The 17,917-nt window shown below is 41.5% G+C and overlaps 1 protein-coding gene across 39 annotated transcripts in view; it reads right to left on the bottom strand.

Annotated features, from left to right (window-relative positions):
- The window catches only part of ADGRL3 (adhesion G protein-coupled receptor L3), a 798,149-nt gene extending 785,741 nt beyond the window's left edge, over positions 1–12,408 (bottom strand). For all 39 annotated transcript variants that reach the window (XM_080681583.1, XM_080681582.1, XM_080681586.1 and 36 more), the window contains exon 1: positions 11,599–12,408. The gene's annotated coding sequence lies outside the window, so the exon portion shown is untranslated. The remainder of the gene's footprint in view (positions 1–11,598) is intronic.
- Between the last annotated feature and the right edge of the window lie 5,509 nt (positions 12,409–17,917).

Genomic DNA, 17,917 nt, shown 5'->3' on the forward strand with positions numbered 1-17,917 from the left:
CCTCTGGTGCCCTTCACCCACCTGAGCAGCACTCCCACTGTGGGAGCACACTGACCACCAGGGGTCAGCTCCTGCATTGAACACCTGCCCCCTGGTGGTCAGTGCACGTCATAGCGACCAGTCAACCGGTCGTTCGGCCATTCGGTCGCTTAGGCTTTTATATATATACTAGAGGCCCGGTGCACGAAATTCATGCACGGGGGAGGAGTGTGTCCCTCAGCCCAGCCTGCACCCTCTCCAATCTGGGACCTCTCAAGGGATGTCCGACTGCCCGTTTAGGCCCAATCCTATCTGAATAGGGCCTAAACGGGTAGTCGGACATCCCTCTCACAATCCAGGACTGCTGGCTCCCAACTGCTTGCCTGCTTGCCTTCCTGATTGCCCCTAACCGCTTCTGCCTGCCAGCCTCATCACTCCCTAACCACTCCCCTGACAGCCTGATTGATGCCTAACTGCTCCCCTGCCAGCCTGTTTGCCCCTAACTGCTCTCCCCTGCAGGCCTGGTCACCCCTAACTGCCCTCTCCTGCAGGCCTGGTCCCCCCAACTGCCCTTCCCTGCAGGCCTGGTTGCCCCCAACTTCCCTCCTCTGCCAGCCTGGCCACCCCTAACTGCCCTCCCCTGCAGGCTTGATCACCCCCAACTGCCCTACCCTGCTGGCCATCTTGTTGTGGCCATCTTGTGTCCACATGGGGGCAGCCATCTTGTGTGTTGGAGTGATGGTTAATTTGCATATTACTCTTTTATTAGATAGGATAGAGATTGGGTGATTTCTGTTTTGCTTTATGTATCTCTATATTTCACAATTACTAAACATGAGCACTACTACAATCAGAAATAAAAGATACTAAATTATGATCATTCAACTAGAATAAGCTGCATAAAGAAGAATGAATGGGAATCTAAACTATTAGTAGCATCCAAGTAGAATCAAAAAAGCTACATAAATGATATACACTGGGATAGCAGCAAGAATTCCAGAGTAATATCTACCAAGCTAACGGAGAGTAGCAGAACAGGAAATAACACAGAAAGATTATTAACACAAAACAGATGGACTAGCATATCGTCCTCTGACATTGATACTTTGAGTCCCTCATACAGATTGATCATTCATTTGTAATAAAGTAGGTTAAGTTCTCATTTATAAACCTAATGTTTTCTTTCATATCCCATTACTTTTTTGTTGTTGTTGCTCTATCTCAACACCCCTATATTCAAAGAATAAAACATATACACATAGCACTGCAATCTCACTATCATCCATTATTCAAGAAAGGTCTCCTTAAATAAATGTCTGCTCAGAGGCTCTCAGCAAATTTCATTTCTGAACACTACTGTCGGCAGCCCAGCAAGCTATTTCACCAAGATAAGATCACACATTTAATCAAATGCACCTAAAAAAAGAAATACTCGCAAAGTTTGCTTAATAATGCCAAATCATGAAAGTACAATGTTGACAGCCTTCTAATTTTCAGTGCTCCTTCTTTTTCAAGGATTTGCAAGGGAGATACATGGGAGTTCTACTAATTTTTGAAAATTCACCAAATTATATTATGTGTTACTTTTTATATTGGGTTGGCGCTTACAAATAAAAACAAAAAGTCAACACAATTTTGTGAATAATAAAAAGTAAAAAATAAACTCAGGTTTCCCAACTTATACAAATAACATCTCTACACCATTTTACTTCGACTAGTCAAGTGTCAGCATGAAACACTACCCAGATGCTAGATTTTGTAATAATGGATCCATATTTGAATAACACTATTACTAGATAGATTAGAGTATGTTTTCATTGGGTTCTTTAGACAACTAATAAAGTTATCCAAACTCAATTATTTAAAATATCCTACTTGATGTACTTTTGAATATTCTGTCTCTAAACATAGATTAACTTGAACAAATACACATGCCCATCAGTGTCATCACATAACAAGTACACTAGCAGGAGTAAAATAGATATCTCAGATACATAGATTCATACCTACAAATCCATTTTTTCTGCTTTTATTTTATGCTGCATTTATCCTTTTTTTTATATGTTTTTATTGATTTCAGAGAGGAAGGTAGAGGGAGAGAGAGATAAAAACATCCACGATGAGAGAGAATCATGGATCAGCTGCCTCCTGCAAGTCCCCCACGGGGGATCGAGCCCACAACCCAGGCATGTGCCCTTGACTGGAATCGAACCTGGGACCTTTCAGTTCGCAGGCCAGAGCTCTATCCACTGAGCCAAACCAGCGAGGGCTGCATTTATTCTTATTCAATAAGTTTCTGTTTCTTTAGTTTCATCTGGGATAACTTTTTCTTCTGTGCAACCTCCACTTCTGGTTGTTCCTTTCCACCAAGCATTATCATAAATTGGCTGGTGGAACTCACACATGATTTAATTAAAACATGAGCTCTACAGCTAATGGCATATCTCAGGGGCTTTGTTCACCTGGAGGTACTCAACGCCTAAATAATGCACATTTAAGCCTGTCAGACCAGCATTACTCTCTGCCTTTTTTAGCATGAGTAGCAAAAATGCAGCACTCTGTGTGCCATTTGGCACTGTACAATGGCAACTCCACCATCGTGTGATGGAATGGTATATGTTGTTATATAATGACATCTTTCAGATATTTCGTGGCTTTTCAGATATGCACAACCTCTTTGATAACATGGGCAGTTCCTTAGGTGTTTTTGAACCTGAAGATTTGAATCCCTTGATTTGCATGTTTTTGTTGGATTTTCTGGGTCAACTGAGTAAGAAAACATTTTCCAAGATCACATTGGTTGCTTACAGGAAAAGAGTAAACCCATTTGTAATGGTTTTCCTAACCAATTCTCCAATGCCTGTTCTGTCTCAGTTAACAAAGGATTATTGTAGTGGACATTGAGGTTTTATCAACCCCTCTGCCTTTTTCTGTGTACAAGATCCCTCTATTAATTGAGCCTTTCCTTCTTCAAGCTATTGTTCCATGCACAGAGGAATTGCAATAACTTTACCCACTCCCCTAAGCTGGTGATAATAGATGGATCTAAAACTGGGTACCTAATTCAGACAGTGGTGAAAGGGAAAGAATCTAGTAGGCAGAGGAAAGGAAAAGTGAGTTGGAACATGCAACTGGAGCAGAATCCCAGTGGCAGTCAGGATGCTATTTTTATTTTTGATGCCTAGAAAAACCTCCATCATCACCAAGATTCTTTAAGTGAGAAAAATAATAACCTCCCAATAAACTGATCATTTGGCCTAAAGATAGTTGTAATTGTCTTTGCAAGTAAAAGAGGAACTATGAATTACCCCCAATCTACCAAATCTTATAAATTGAAGTCCATACAACAACTAAGATGTTGCAGCATTTTGGAGTGACAGTAAAATAATATTTAACTGTCATGCATAAAAAATATTAAAAATTAAAGTAAAATTTAACTATTGAACGTGCCTAAAATTTTTAAAAATGGTTGTGTGTTATTTTAAAAGAAAACAGTTGCCTAAGGCCTTCTTCCAAAGTCAACTTCAGTTAATAATATGATTAAAACTTGACAGATTCAACAGTTAAAGTCAATATAAAAAAGAAAGTCTAGATATACACATGCCTCATGTTAACACAAAACTATTTCTCAATGGACTCTTTGTCCGCTTCTTGAAGTCATGATCAGTATTCTGAGTCAAGATTCAGACAACCACCATCAGCCATTGACAAATCAAAAACACTAAAAATTTGAAAAAACAGAAAGTTATCAATATAAACCAGTTGTGCCCTTCCATTCATGCCAGACATAAAATCTCATACAAAAGATGCCCATCAGGACCAATTCCTCTTACCCAACAGAATTTGGAAGAGTTTTGAGGAAAGGAAAAGAGGAAAGAAACCAAACCAAAACAAAACTGGAGACTGTTGAAAAACCTCTTCCAGGGTCAGCTGTCAATGGAATGCGTTTTAGTATTCAGGTTACCCACCCATGCAGAACATCAAAAACTGGGCTTGAGTCTCTCCCCTATTCTCACAGGCTCAGGCTACTGTGGAGTTGCTGGGGCTGGATTGAATAGTAACACACTCTGCCTCTGTGGGACGTATAAACACCAACACAAACTGATCAAACAGAAGGGGGTATCCTTTCTACTTGACTTTCATTTTCTTGAATTATACTTTAAAACACTTAAGTCTGGTACAACTTAGCAAGTCAGCTGTCCAACGTGCAACTTATGTTTTCATTCATTTTTACCACCTACCATGTTGTACACTTTCATTTTAACAGAAATGCTGGGTAATAATAGGTAAAAGTCATACATTTCAGGAACGTCTCCATTGGCAATTGTCACTGAAATACAGATGTTAATTCTAAAATACAGACGTATTTATCACCATGTCCTTACCTGTACTTTTTTAAAGCAACTTTGGAGTCTGAATTTTAAGGGTTCATCTGCATTTATAACACTCTGATGAAGATATGAATTTTGGAATTATAAATTTTTTAAGTATTGGAATCCTTAAGTCTTAAAAGTTTATGATGACTTGATTTGGTGACAATATTGTATAAAATTTTGATGCAGTTCAAACTTAAAGAGCTACTGATGCAATGAGAAGAGATGATCAGGAGTTTAATTTAAAATGTCTTAAGTTAAATTGCTACTTTCATTTTATATGTGATTTAAATCAATCTTCAGACATGATACTTGGTGGCTGTCAAAAATATTTTTCTGTCAAGATTATGATTTTTGGTGGGGAATTAGTAGCAGAGCATAACTTTTAAGATTAAGAGCTCAGAAACAGGTACTTAAGAAAAGGTTAAAAAAGGAAATTGGGAAAGACATAAAACCTTTCTCAGCTGTTTAAGAAAATGCTATTAATTTTCTTGGCTCATCAAGAACTCTTCAATTAAGAAAATAATAATTGACTTAGCTATTTTTTAATAATGGTAGTTAAGGACATTTCTAATAATACTATGACTAATAATGACAGGTTCCATTCATTAAATGCTCAATCTATCAGGTACATTTCTATTTACTTCCTATTCCTCACCCCAAACCAGCAAAGATGTCGTTATCTTTATTTATAGACAAAAAACAATAGAGTTAGAGAGTTATGGAATTAGGGTTGTTTCTCATTCCAAAGGCCATTTCTGAAAAGTTCATAACTAGGGACAACACCCAGCTATGCCCATCTAAAGAATATAATTTTGTTTTCACAACTGTAAATCAGGATTAACCAAAGAGCTGGAAAAGACAAGTGCTATGGTACTTATTGTGGCAGGGATAAGGGAAATATTTAGCCATGAATATACTCAAATATAATATATAACTTATAAATACATATAGAAATTTTCCAATAGATCTCAAACTCCCATTCAGAAGTATTACAGTTCACTTTTGAACTTAAGATTCTAGTAAAACTAATCTGTGTGGGAGCTTCTGTTATTCATTAGGCTTATTACCCCCTCACAAATAAACTGAGCCACAGTATATAATTACCCCATGGGTCCTTCTCCCTGAAAATGGCCTGTTGTGATGCATAGATAGTGATTAACAGACTAAGAGTGTAGTGGGTTGTCTTGATATCACTTTAGAAAAGTGATTTCCTCCCTAATAATTCCCATGATACATAAATATTCAATTAGGGTCTTTGAAATCTAGTTTTAATTGGGCATTCATACTCTACCCAACTGCAAACTTAGCCCAAGTTATGGAAGGTATTTTATTAATTCATAGTATTTTTTAAAAAAAACCCCAACAACTCGTCATTATTTTTAAAGTGGGAAGGTAAAAATAAAGCCAAGATTATCTTTTATTTGAAATTTTCAAATTTAATAATGTTTTAAATGATGCTCCAAAGCAATGAGGCGAAACATAACCACGTATCTGAATCCCATGAGGAGTTGATTAATGTTTCTTGGAGCCCTGAGACCTAGTAAATAATAATGATAATAATAAAACTAATGACAGCAGCAAATAGGGGCCTATGTATTATGTGCCCAGAACCATTTGGGGCACTTTGGGTATAACTTCTCATTAAATCTTCACAACAGCCTATGAATTAGGCACAACTGTTATACCCATGAAAGCATATCAGGAAACTGAGGAATAGAGAGATCTGGTATCTTGCCCAAAGTCAAATAACTTATCAAACCTAAGCAAACACACCCCAGAGACCCTTCTCTTCACCACCACACCATTCTGCCGCTCCAGATATCAGGATTTCAAGACCTGGGGCCTAGATTTTAAATTTTCCTAGTAGCTCCTTTGCTACTGTCAGGACATCAGGCTGAAGATGTGGCAGCTTTAAAGCTTCGGTTTCACTAACTGGGGATCAAAACAGTTCAAGACAAACTTTCTACGGTGGGAAGAAAATAATGAAAATGTCAGACAAATAATAAAACCTCCAACGTATTTGTGTCTTTTTAAAACGGAACCATCCACTTGTTTTCTCATTCCAGATGGCTTCTTATATGGTTACATGGGGTGAGACTTGTGAGTACAAGGAGGCAGATCTTGGAACGCTTCTCAGACTCCCTGGTCCCAAGACCCTATTTATTACATGCTTAAAAATTGATGACCTGTCCTAGCCAGTTTGCCTCAGTGGATAGAGCGTCGGCCTGAGGACTGAAGAGTCCCAGGTTCGATTCCAGTCAAGGGCATGTACCTTGGTTGCAGGCACATCCCCAGTAGGGTGTGTGCAGGAGGCAGCTGATCGATGTTTCTCTCTCATCGATGTTTCTAACTCTCTATCCCTCTCCCTTCCTCTCTGTAAAAATCAAGAAAATATATTTTTTAAAAAATTGATGACCTAAAACAACTTTAGATTATGTTGGTTTTAACTATCAATACTTATGCATTCATAGTTAAAGTGGGGAAACTTTTAAACACATGGCATATGCCATCAGAGCAATGATGTCATCACATATCATGTACCTTCTGGAAACCCCACCCCCCGCACACTTGTTCAAGTATGAGAATGAAAGGCCAATCACATCTTAGCATTATTATGACAATGTTTTCTCCTGAAAGCGTCTTAGAGGGACCCACAGGTTTCCCCAGAACACAAATTGAGAAGAGGAGTAGTCTGCTCTACAAAATAACTGCCATAAAAGTTTACCAGAAATATTCAGTTCGGTGATTTATTTTTCCATCCCAGAGATAATTTTCATAATAAATAAGATTACCGCCAACAACATTCTATTTAAATTATTGAATAATATGGACCAAATATTAACTTCTTCTAATATATGTAGTCATTCTTATGAAGAAATTTAACATTAAATTCTTATTTTCAGTGTCAACAAGACATAAGTTATTAAGATCTATAGAATCTGTCATAATCAAATATAGGAAGAACTCTTTTTACCCACCCCCTAAAACAATGGAGAAGTTCACTAATTCAGAGTAGGACAGCTAATTTTTAAATATATTTTGTATTTGTGAATACATAAACACACCTCACAATTCTGAAAAAAAAGTACACCTGCTACCTGTGCAATAGTACAGTTCATTTAATCCACATCGACACTCAGATCAGGGTAATACTGTATCATTAAATAGTTGGGAGAAATATACACATCTTAGAACTTATAACTGATATCAAGAGACATACTTACCTATTTTCTCAAACTGATGAAATAAACAACAATATCAAAATCACAATGAGGGAAAAATCTGGATTTTTCTCCCCAATGATGAACAACTCCCTAACAACACACACACACACACACACACACACACACAGTTAACAAAGGGGAAATACATGTCAGCAAGGACCTTACTCAAATTTGAATGTTTTACATTTTATTATAAAATTGGATATTCTATAAAGAAATGTATTTGCATAAAAGAAAAGGACAAAGATGCAATAGTAATCTAAGCATAAATATGTCCTTGAAGGCAAACAAATGCTAAATTACAATACAGCTTCTGTCAATGTGAGCAAATGCATATTTTGAATGTAATGCAAATCTAAGAAATCAAAGGGAAAATAGCCATTTGCAAAATTGGAGGAAAGAGCATCTTCCTTTAAGTCCAACTGCTCTAGCCATTCATACCATGCTAAATTAAGGCTGCATAGCATTTCTCAAAATCACTCTTTGTTCTTAAATACAAAAATCACAACCAGTTTTCCTGAATTCTAGGCAAAAATGTCCCACTTCTAATAGTAACTGTCACTCCTACTTGGCAGTCCTTTTCAAAGACAGTTTAAAAAAGTGGTTAAAGTGGTCCAAATGAGACCAGAAAACCAATTCAGTTTAGCATTGTGTATATTATTTGACTAATTTCAATCCTTTTGACCTTATAAGCTTTTTATTTTCTAGTTAGGATTTCCTTTGCTATAGTTAACCAAGGAATCAAAGATAAATTAAATTCATCCAAATGTTGCCTAATTACCAGAAACAATGCCAGGCACCACAGTAGCTGGAGCCAGTAAATCTCATACTATTATTCCCAGTGAAAAGGGATATTTAAATCTCCAAAATGTAAGAAGATCATTATAAAGACAACCATTTCTAAAATATCCTCCATTCATATTTTGAGGAGAGCTCTCAACCTGAAGGATAATCAGATCAATCAACTTAAAATGAGACATCAAAAAGCATTTACCCATCATACAAATCCCATGTTGGCTTATCGCCCTTCAGGCCAGGGATGCCCGATGCAACCTAACATGTCTATCGAAAAGATTTAAAGAGTTCACATAAACCTGTATACAAATCATTCCTTGTACCCCGAGTTATAGAAATAGTCCAGTTACCCATGTACATCAATAGAGCAGGCTATTGGATATTTAGTGATAAAGAAGTGCTATAGAATGGCATCCCAGTACTCTGACATGTTCACCTTCAGCTAAAGACAGGACAATACACTGACAAACACAGTCCTAATGACATCAGGACCTGTGGAATGTATGACTGCTAGGAAACATGCTGCGAGGAAACAAAGAACAGACCTGACCAAATCTTCTAATGTATGGACTTGGAATCATGGCAATTATATCTTCTAAAATGAGAGGACAAGTATCCTTTCATCTTCAGAAATGTGTGCAAGTTTAAAGACTTTAACACATACCCTCCAGAAATGAAGCAAATATAGGATGCTGGAGTCTCATGAATTAAATCACAATTCTCTAAGTTTTCTTTAAGGTGACCACCACTAACAATAACTCATAAAAATATAACAATCAAAATCAGGGATCAGGGATTCTGTATTCCTTTTTATGTTTTATTTTTTGCAACCTAAGCTTTTCAAGAAGTCAAGATCTTATAAATTAAGAAATGTAGACATTTTAGTACCTAGAAACAAAGTACCCTTTTACATTTGCAGTGCTACATTTTTAGAACAAAATAGAACATAGCCATTTGCAACAAACACCCAAGCAGTCAGAGCTAATCTACAACTAAGGCATTTAATCTTTTAATTATTGAAACTAAAAAGTAGTTTCAAGTTTTAAAAAACTGATTATCTCTGTATATTGTTAACCCTTGCTTTGGTTACAAAAAAAAACAAAAAGATAGTGTGAAACAAAGCTGAGAGATATTTCAATGAAAATATCCTTTTAACTTCCACACAAATTATCTGAAAATCTCTTTGGGTTATACTATAAAAGAACTGGCAAGTCTATCTGTAATCCATGTACAAACTGGGTGCTAGGAACTCCGGGTAATTTAGTATCTTGACAGATTGAAAAATGTACCAGGGAAAACTGGCTAAATTCTGTTTAATCTCATAGGAAAATAAAGAACATTCTCCAAGTGAAAAATTACTAAAGAAGCGTGTCTTTGTAGATTCTAAAATGGCATTCTTTAACTAGTTTTGCTAGCTAGCCCAATATGACACTAAATTAGCAGACCGCCTAGTTACTTCATAGCAAAACACAGAAGGCAGTTTTTTCTTCCTGCCGGAGTCTATGCGTCTCCTCATTTCCCCAGCAGCTGGCTGGAAGGATGTAAAATCAGAGGTGCAAGAAGACTTATACTTCCTAATGAGTAATCCACCCAGGAAAGTAAACACAACTCACACCACTAGGTTCGCTGGAAAGGAGACTGTGGCAGGGCTGCTTACACCCTTGTTTACAATGTGCTCTAACTACTGCAGGCAGGATCACAGGCAGGCACAGGGAGGAGACACCCAGGGGTGGCTCACCCGCTGGAGTTCGCCCAATTGCTAGGATATCTCTGGCCATAAATAAAGCAGCACATGTTTCCATCTGAGCGAGGAAAGTGGCCAGAGAATTCCAGGGACCGGAGGTTGTGCCGGCTTCGTTCGGTTACTTCAGTCTGCCAGAGAGATGAGCACACTATGCCCTGGTCCTCATCAGGGCCAGTCTGGGGTGCGATGCGCGCTGCACCAGAGACTCCCGCACCGCACGCATCCCGCGGAGGTGCTCCTCGCTGGCGGAAAGGGGACAGGGGGACACCGAGAGGCTTCCCCGCAAACCCCACGGGCCCCCGCGGCCTCCTCAAACCAGATTTTCCAGTTAAGCGGATCCCAGGAGATTTTGATAAGCAAGCTCAGCTCAAGTAGCATCAAGCTCTGCCATCCCCGCAAAAACCTCCCGGCCATCCCCTGAGCGCACGAAAACGCACACACACACGCCGCACCGCCGCCAACTAACCCTTGCAGGGAGGTCGCCCCCAGAAACACACAAACACGCCCACCCACCTATACTGCTGGGGGGGGGGGTGTGGGGGCAGGCACGCTTGGCTCCAGACTCCAGCGGCGGGGGCGCAGTGGCACCCTCGCTTCGAGGCAGGCTGGAGCCTCCCCTTCTCCTCCGTGGCGCCTACCGTCCTACCTGTAACCCAGCTGACCGCGGCCACCAATACTCTCCCCATCCCGCCTCGGTGCCCCCGCCACCCGGATTCCTTCAACAGCTCCCTCCCCCCAACCCGTGCCCACTCCCAACACCGCGCCGCCGCGGGCCACCCAAGAAAGTGGCACCTTTCTCCAACCAAACCGCCTAACAAAGCCTGGACAAGCACGTCTAAACCAAACTGCCGTGAAGGGGACACAAGGGGCGGGGTGCGGGGAGACAGCTCGGCTCCACGACTCAGGGGCGCGACCTGGGCACATGCCGCCAAGGATGCTCCGAGGCAGGTGTCTAGGGAGGATCGCGGCAGGCTGGCCACCCCGTGGTCCCCACAACCCCAGAGCCCAGCTCCTCACCGGGTGTCTGTCGGTCCTCTAGCCTGCTCCCGCCTCCAGCGGCACCCGCTCCGGGCAGGCGGAGAGAAGGCGCCCCCTGGTCAGCTTTCAGCCCCCTCCAGAGGATGTCACTGGGGTGAGAGAGGAGGGAAAATTCCCGGGGTGGAAACCGTTCCTATTCCCCCGCGTTCTGGACTGCGAAGGCGCCGGGTCTGCTCTCCCCTTCATCCCGCTTGGCCGCCAAATCTCCCAAGAGCTGGAAAAGCCTCAGACCGGGGCCAAACCCCAGCGCCCACTAGCCAAGACTCCCTTCCCGCCCCGCATCACAATCGGATGAGTGTGTGTGTGTGTGTGTGTGTGTGTGTGCAAGTGTGTGAGTGGGAGGGTGAGGGTGCGTGAATCCCCCACGACCCCCCCCCCGCCCCAGGTAGCCCGCCCCGCGGACGCCGGTCACCACTATTAGGAAGTAAGAAGAATAAATTACCTTTCGTAACCGCAGGTCCCTGCGATCGTCCCATCAGTGGCTCAACAACCTGCAGCTGGGTGCAGTTACCACAATCCAGCCATGGAGCCCGGGGCGCAAGCCCCACCGGCCCCAGCGAGGACGCCCCCACCACACTCGGCGAAGAATGATACCCCAAGCGCAGAGAAGGCAGCAGGAGGGTGGAAACCCCAGTCAAGGAAACAACAAAAAGTCTCTCCTTACCCCTTTCTTCGGCTACACAGCTCTGGGAAAAGGAGAGGGGGTGGAGGGTGAGGGGAGAAGAACCACCAAACGCTTGTCTTCCTTTACGTGTCCTGGCTTCGCACGCACCAAGGAGCTAAAAAGCCGAGTCCGGAGAGAGGGGGGTTCAAATGTCTCTCGCAGTCCACAGTTGCACAACTTCGGAGTCAAGCTCTGTCTCCCGCAGCAGCCGAGGGACCCGAGCGGCGGCTATTAACATGCGGCAGTCATAGCTGGGGCTGCTTCTCCTCCTGCTGCCGCCGCTTCTGAAAAGACGCTGCTGAAGAGACCAAAAATCTTCCACCATCCCCCCAGCCGATCTTTACATCCAGTTCTCCCACCCCACCCCCTTCTCTTTCTTTTTCTTCTTCTTCCTCGTCCTCCCCCTCCGGTCTGGGAGCGGGAGCGATGGAGTAGGTAGTGGGAGCCGAGAGGGCCGAGGGTGGCTTCTCCGCCTAACCCTCCTCCTTCTCCACTCGAGGTTCTCTCCCCGCCGAGGGTCTCCTTTCGCTCCCGCAACCTGCGTCAAGAGCCGGAGCGAGGGCCACGCAAACTCCTTCCCGGGTGCACAGCGGGGGCGCGCGGGCGGAGCGGGCGCCCGGCCTCCGAGGGCTGCGTCCCGGGGGCCGCGGAGCCCCGAGCCCGGGGGTTGGCTGATTAGCTCGCCGGGCGGGCCGGACAGCTGTGGGCATGTGGGCGCTTCATTGCGCGGTCCCGTGCTCCGCGCCGCCGCCGCCGCCTCTTCGGTTCTTTCTCTTCTTCGACTCCGGGAGAACGAGCAAGGCTCTGGCGCTCTCCAGACACGCACACTCACACACGCGCACACACGAGAAAGCTCCTGCCAAAGCCAACCGTGCAACCCGTGCGCGCGCACCGCCGGAGAGAGAGGACGGAGGCGAGAGAGAAGAAAGAAAGGGGAGGGGGCGAGTCACAGGCGGCGGCAGCAGCAGCTGCGGGAGCCGAGGCAACGAGCAGTCCGGGAAGAGCCAGTGGCGGCGGCGCCCACCCGGGCCAGCGGCAGCATCTGCATCCCCGCTCCTGGGAACAGGGACGGACGGTGCTGAGCGAGCAGGCGGCCGGACTACGCTCCGAAAGCCGGTCGGGGCGCGGACTCGCCGGGACTGTCCAGCCTGCGCGCGGCGGGTGCAGCCGGGGCCGGAGCCAAGGCCAGAATGAGCCGCGGGCGGGCGAGCTCGGAGAGCGCCCCGAGCCGGGGAGGGGGCTCGCGCTGGGGGAATGGGGGTGGCAGGCAAAACCCGGATCTGGAGTCAGCTCGAGCTCCGCCGCGCGGGCTCCACCTAGCAGTTCGGCAAACGCTAGGAAGTGGGAACGAGAGGGCTGCTACTAGAGGCTTCCCTTTCAGGGTTTGTCAAACAAAGGGTACCTCTCCTGGCGGTTTTGAGGCATCCCTCTATCTCTCCCCCACCTCCCCATGTCCCTCTCCTCCCCCTCTCCCTCTCCGTCACCATTTCTCTCCTCTTCCGCCTCCACTCCACCCCAGGTGAGTAAAGGACATCAGATTGAAAATACTGCCGGTGTCTCTTTTTCCAGGTGCAGGTTATTCCATATTTTCATTATGCAAGTACCGAGTCCCCAAGCGTTTTCTGCCTTTGGTCCATTTTATGTTGCTTCAAACTTATCCCAACGTGCAAGTTCCTTGCAGAGTTTAAAGTGTCCTCTGATAATCGAATGTAGGGATTCCATGATTTTCTTTGACAATATCACCAAAAATTATCATAATGGACATTGAAAGGTGCCAACTCCAAAGTAATGCCTTCCGATAGAAGAAGTCTGCCTAAAGTCAATTACTGAACGCCTTTGTCCCTTCTTTGTAAATGAAAGATAATTTCTACGGTCTTTTCCTGACCTAAAATTTTATGGTTTGAAATGGCTAAGGTGTTACTTTCTATATCAGTAAATTCTAGTTAATGGTATGATTATGAGAGAAACTAAGATTTGTTATGTGCATACAACAAGCACATTATATCCAAGTTGTATTGGAATATATATATTCTGAATGATCTAATACCCTTCCGGAGCTCTTAGGGAGGTAACTGCAGCGTATCTGAAGAACCTAAAACCTCATTGGAATTCACAGACCATGCACAATACAAGTGACTATCAAAATCCCATTCGCTCTTCAGAGCTCAGTCCCAGTGCCAAATGCTCCAAAAAGCCTTTCTCTGCCGCCCCAATTAAAATCATCACCTCTTCCATTATACTCCCATAGCACTTTGGTGGTATCTCTGCAATAACCACCTATTTCATTCTACCTTTTTCTTGAAACAGTTGCATGTATATATGCCTCCTCAGATTACAGAATCATCTTTATAACATCATATTACTCTGTATCCACAGTATTTTGCACATTGTCATTCCTTTTTAAAACTATGGGAGCGGGGTTTATAATATTGTTGAATTCTGACCAACTAGATTTTCACAGGCTCAAGTTAGCCTACTTGAATTTGCCTAATACAGGGCATCCATAAACTCTCCTGAGTACTTAAAGAAAATATAAGCTGACAGCTGGAGTCACTTGTTACTTAAATAATTTTTGAAAGAGGAGACTCTAGCTCTTATTTGTAAAGAAAGCAACATGGAAATGACTCAATTCATTTCCCAAATGGATATGTGTAGAAAAGTATAAAATAATAGAATGTAGTATCAAAGGTGCTGTATAGATATTAAATGTTATTACAGGTAGCAGCTGAAATATAAACAATACCTATAGGACAATTTTAAAATCAACCTTATCACAACTTTACAGGTATGGAAGGATATGGAAAAGGAATGAAAGTTCAAAATGGAATTAATATATTTATCAAAATATGTAACATATTAACAGAAAACTAATCATATTAAGTTAAACAATTAAATATGAAATGTTAACTGAAATGTAAGCATTTAAGTTAAATAAGTAATTAAAACTATTCACCAAAGAGGAATTAACCACAAATAAGCAATTTAAAAAAAAAAAAAAGATCAAACAGAATAAAGAAGGCAAAAGCACCAAAAATTAAAAAAAAAAATGAGTAAAAATAACGGATGGTTAAAAAAGAGCAGGGAAAGAAAGAAAATAAGTTAATTGTTTATATGATTTAATCAAATGTTAAGATAGCAATTTTTATTGTAGCTATCTGTATGTTTGGCTCAAACATGATACTTTTTCAAATCATTTTTAATCTAATGAGCATAGTCTTTAGTAGTTAAGATAGAAAATATCTCACTTTATTGTCAGTAAATCCTTTCCTCTTGCCAATATTTTTTAAGGCAAACCTCCCACAAAAATAAAGTGAAGTAAATCCTATGCCTTCTTTGCTACACAACTACATTTAACAGCTTCTCAGGGACAAGATAGCATCACAGATTTTGAGTAAAGATGCTATTATACATGGTGGCTTTGTGTGCTAGAATGATTTTTGATAAAGATGGCACTGTTGGTTTTAACTCCATTAAAATTGAAAAAAAATTAATACCTACCAAATGGAAAAGAACTTCCCAAAATTTAAAAAAGTGATTCTAATCAAATAGGATTATCAATATTAAAATATTTTAATAGTTATCAAAATTTCCTAACCAAATATTTTCTTCATATTAAAAAAAATGCACTAAGTTTTCCAACAGCATGGAAGTTAGAAGAAGAATATGGATATCTGTTTAGAAAATAAATTAAAATGGCCAATAAAACTAAGGAAATACGTTCTGCCTATACAAGTCCAATACATAAAAAGATATACAATCACCAGATTCATCATGTTTCATGTTTCACCTGTGGTAGAAGACCGAAGAAACCCAGCGAAGCTCAGAGAAATGGAGTTACACAGTTTTATTACACCGGCAGTCTCAGAGGAGTGCCTCCAGAGTCTGAGCAAACCAATATGGTGGAAGCCCTTCTTTTATCCCCTTTTGGTTTCTTTGTCCCCCAAGTATGGATACGGACTTCCAGACATTTTGTGAGCTTTGCAAAAAACCCCATGGGTTGGGATGGGTGTCCCTGGCCTGGCGCCAGTGCTGATAACCCCATCCAGGGGTTATGTATTGTTCATGATTTATGGCCTCTATAAAATGTGAGCATTTAGGTAACATGTTTTGCAAGACCAGATTGTGGAGGAAAGGGGCAATGACTTAATTATAGGTTATCAAGAATGTACATTAGGTTATTGCACAGACTCAGATTGCTAGTCCTCCCCACCCCCCCACCCCCAAACATCAGGGTTACATTGGAATTAGCCTTTTTGGCCTTTTCACACCCATTAAGTTAGCTGGAAAGTAACAGTGCCCTAGTACTAGACTAACAAAAGTTTCTTGAGACAGGTATATCACCTGTTCATTAACATGCTGTTGATGTACACTGACACATTTTTTTCTGGAAAGAAAGTTGACAATATGTACCAACTGCCTTATAGAATATATGTCATTAACGCAGTATTTCCCTTTACAGATATCACTTCTACAGGAAAAGAAAAAAAAAAAAAAAAGCAGAGGCATGGACAAAAATTTTACATAGTGATATGCATCTCAGTCATAATTGTTATGTAAGTGGAGTGAATATATAAGGTATGTAGATATTCCAAGTGATCTTGTTTTTTCCTACTCAGTAAAAGCCTTCTTATCTGATTGGAATTGGTAGTTATTCAGTTAATGAGAAAAACAGTTGGTTAAGGCAAAAAATATTTTTTAAATGTTTCATACATTCGATATTAATTAGGATTTATTTTGGCCGCAAATAACAGAAACACAAAATAACAACAAGCTAAACAAGGTAGAAGTTTATTTCTTTTTCTCAAGTGAAAGTCTAGCAGTTGGTGATCCAGGGATGTTATGGCCCTCCAAAGCATCACAAAGTGAATCAGGCACCTCCTTTATCTTCTTGCTAGGCCACCTATGGCCTTTATTCCCAAGTCCAGTTCTAGCAATCATGTCTACCTGGCAGGAGCAAAGAAGCAACAGAGGAAGAGAAAGTCATACTCACATCCAATGACATTTTTCTAAAGTTGTACATCCCACTTCCCCTTTCATTTCATCCTCAGAAATAGTGAGGGAGTAACACTCAGCTACAAGGTTAATGGGAACGGTTGACAATTACAGGAAGTCATGTGTCCAAAAGAAAATTAGGACTTTTTTCATGATTTAGCCCTTCTTCAGCCTATGACTTAACATCATGTTCCACCCTGGGCTGAGCATGCATACATTAGGTTTTCAGAAACCAAATGAAGGGCTAATGCAGACACAGACAATGCCATCTTCTCACAAAATCACCTTCAACCAGATGTAAATGTTCACAAGATTTATAATTACTGAGCTTTTTCCATCAAGAAAAATACTCCCTAATGCCTGATCAAGTATCAGCAGACAACTATTATTATTTTTTTTTTTATTTTTTATTTTTTGCTGGGGTGCAAACCCAGTGCTCTTTTTTTTTTAATTTAATAAATCTTTATTGTTCAGATTATTACAATTGTTCCTCTTTTTTCCCCCATAGCTCCCCTCCACCCAGTTCCCACCCCATCCTCTGTCCTTACCTCCCCCCAACTGTCCTCATCCATAGGTGTATGATTTTTCTCCAGTCTCTTCCCACATCCCTTTTCCCCTGAGAATTGTCAGTCCACTCCCTTTCTATGCCCCTGATTCTATTATATTCACCAGTTTATTCTGTTCATCAGATTTTTTTATTGACTTGATTTTCAGATTCACTTGTTGATAGATATGTGTTTGTTGTTCATAATTTTTATCTTTACCTTTTTCTTCTTCTTCCTCTTCTTAAAGAATACCTTTCAGCATTTCATATAATACTGATTTGGTGGTGATGAACTCCTTTAGCTTTTTCTTATCTGTGAAGCTCTTTATCTGACCTTCAATTCTGAATGATAGCTTTGCTGGGTAGAGTAATCTTGGTTGTAGGTTCTTGCTATTCATCACTTTGAATATTTCTTGCCACTCCCGTCTGGCCTGCATAGTTTCTGTTGAGAAATCAGCGGACAGTCGTATGGGTACTCCCTTGTAGGTAAATAACTGTTTTTCTCTTACTGTTTTAATATTATCTCTTTGTCTTTTGCTCTTGGCATTTTAATTATGATGT

This window comes from Plecotus auritus, assembly GCF_963455305.1.
Source record: "Plecotus auritus genome assembly, chromosome: 1".
Classification (NCBI taxonomy): Eukaryota; Metazoa; Chordata; class Mammalia; order Chiroptera; family Vespertilionidae; genus Plecotus; species Plecotus auritus.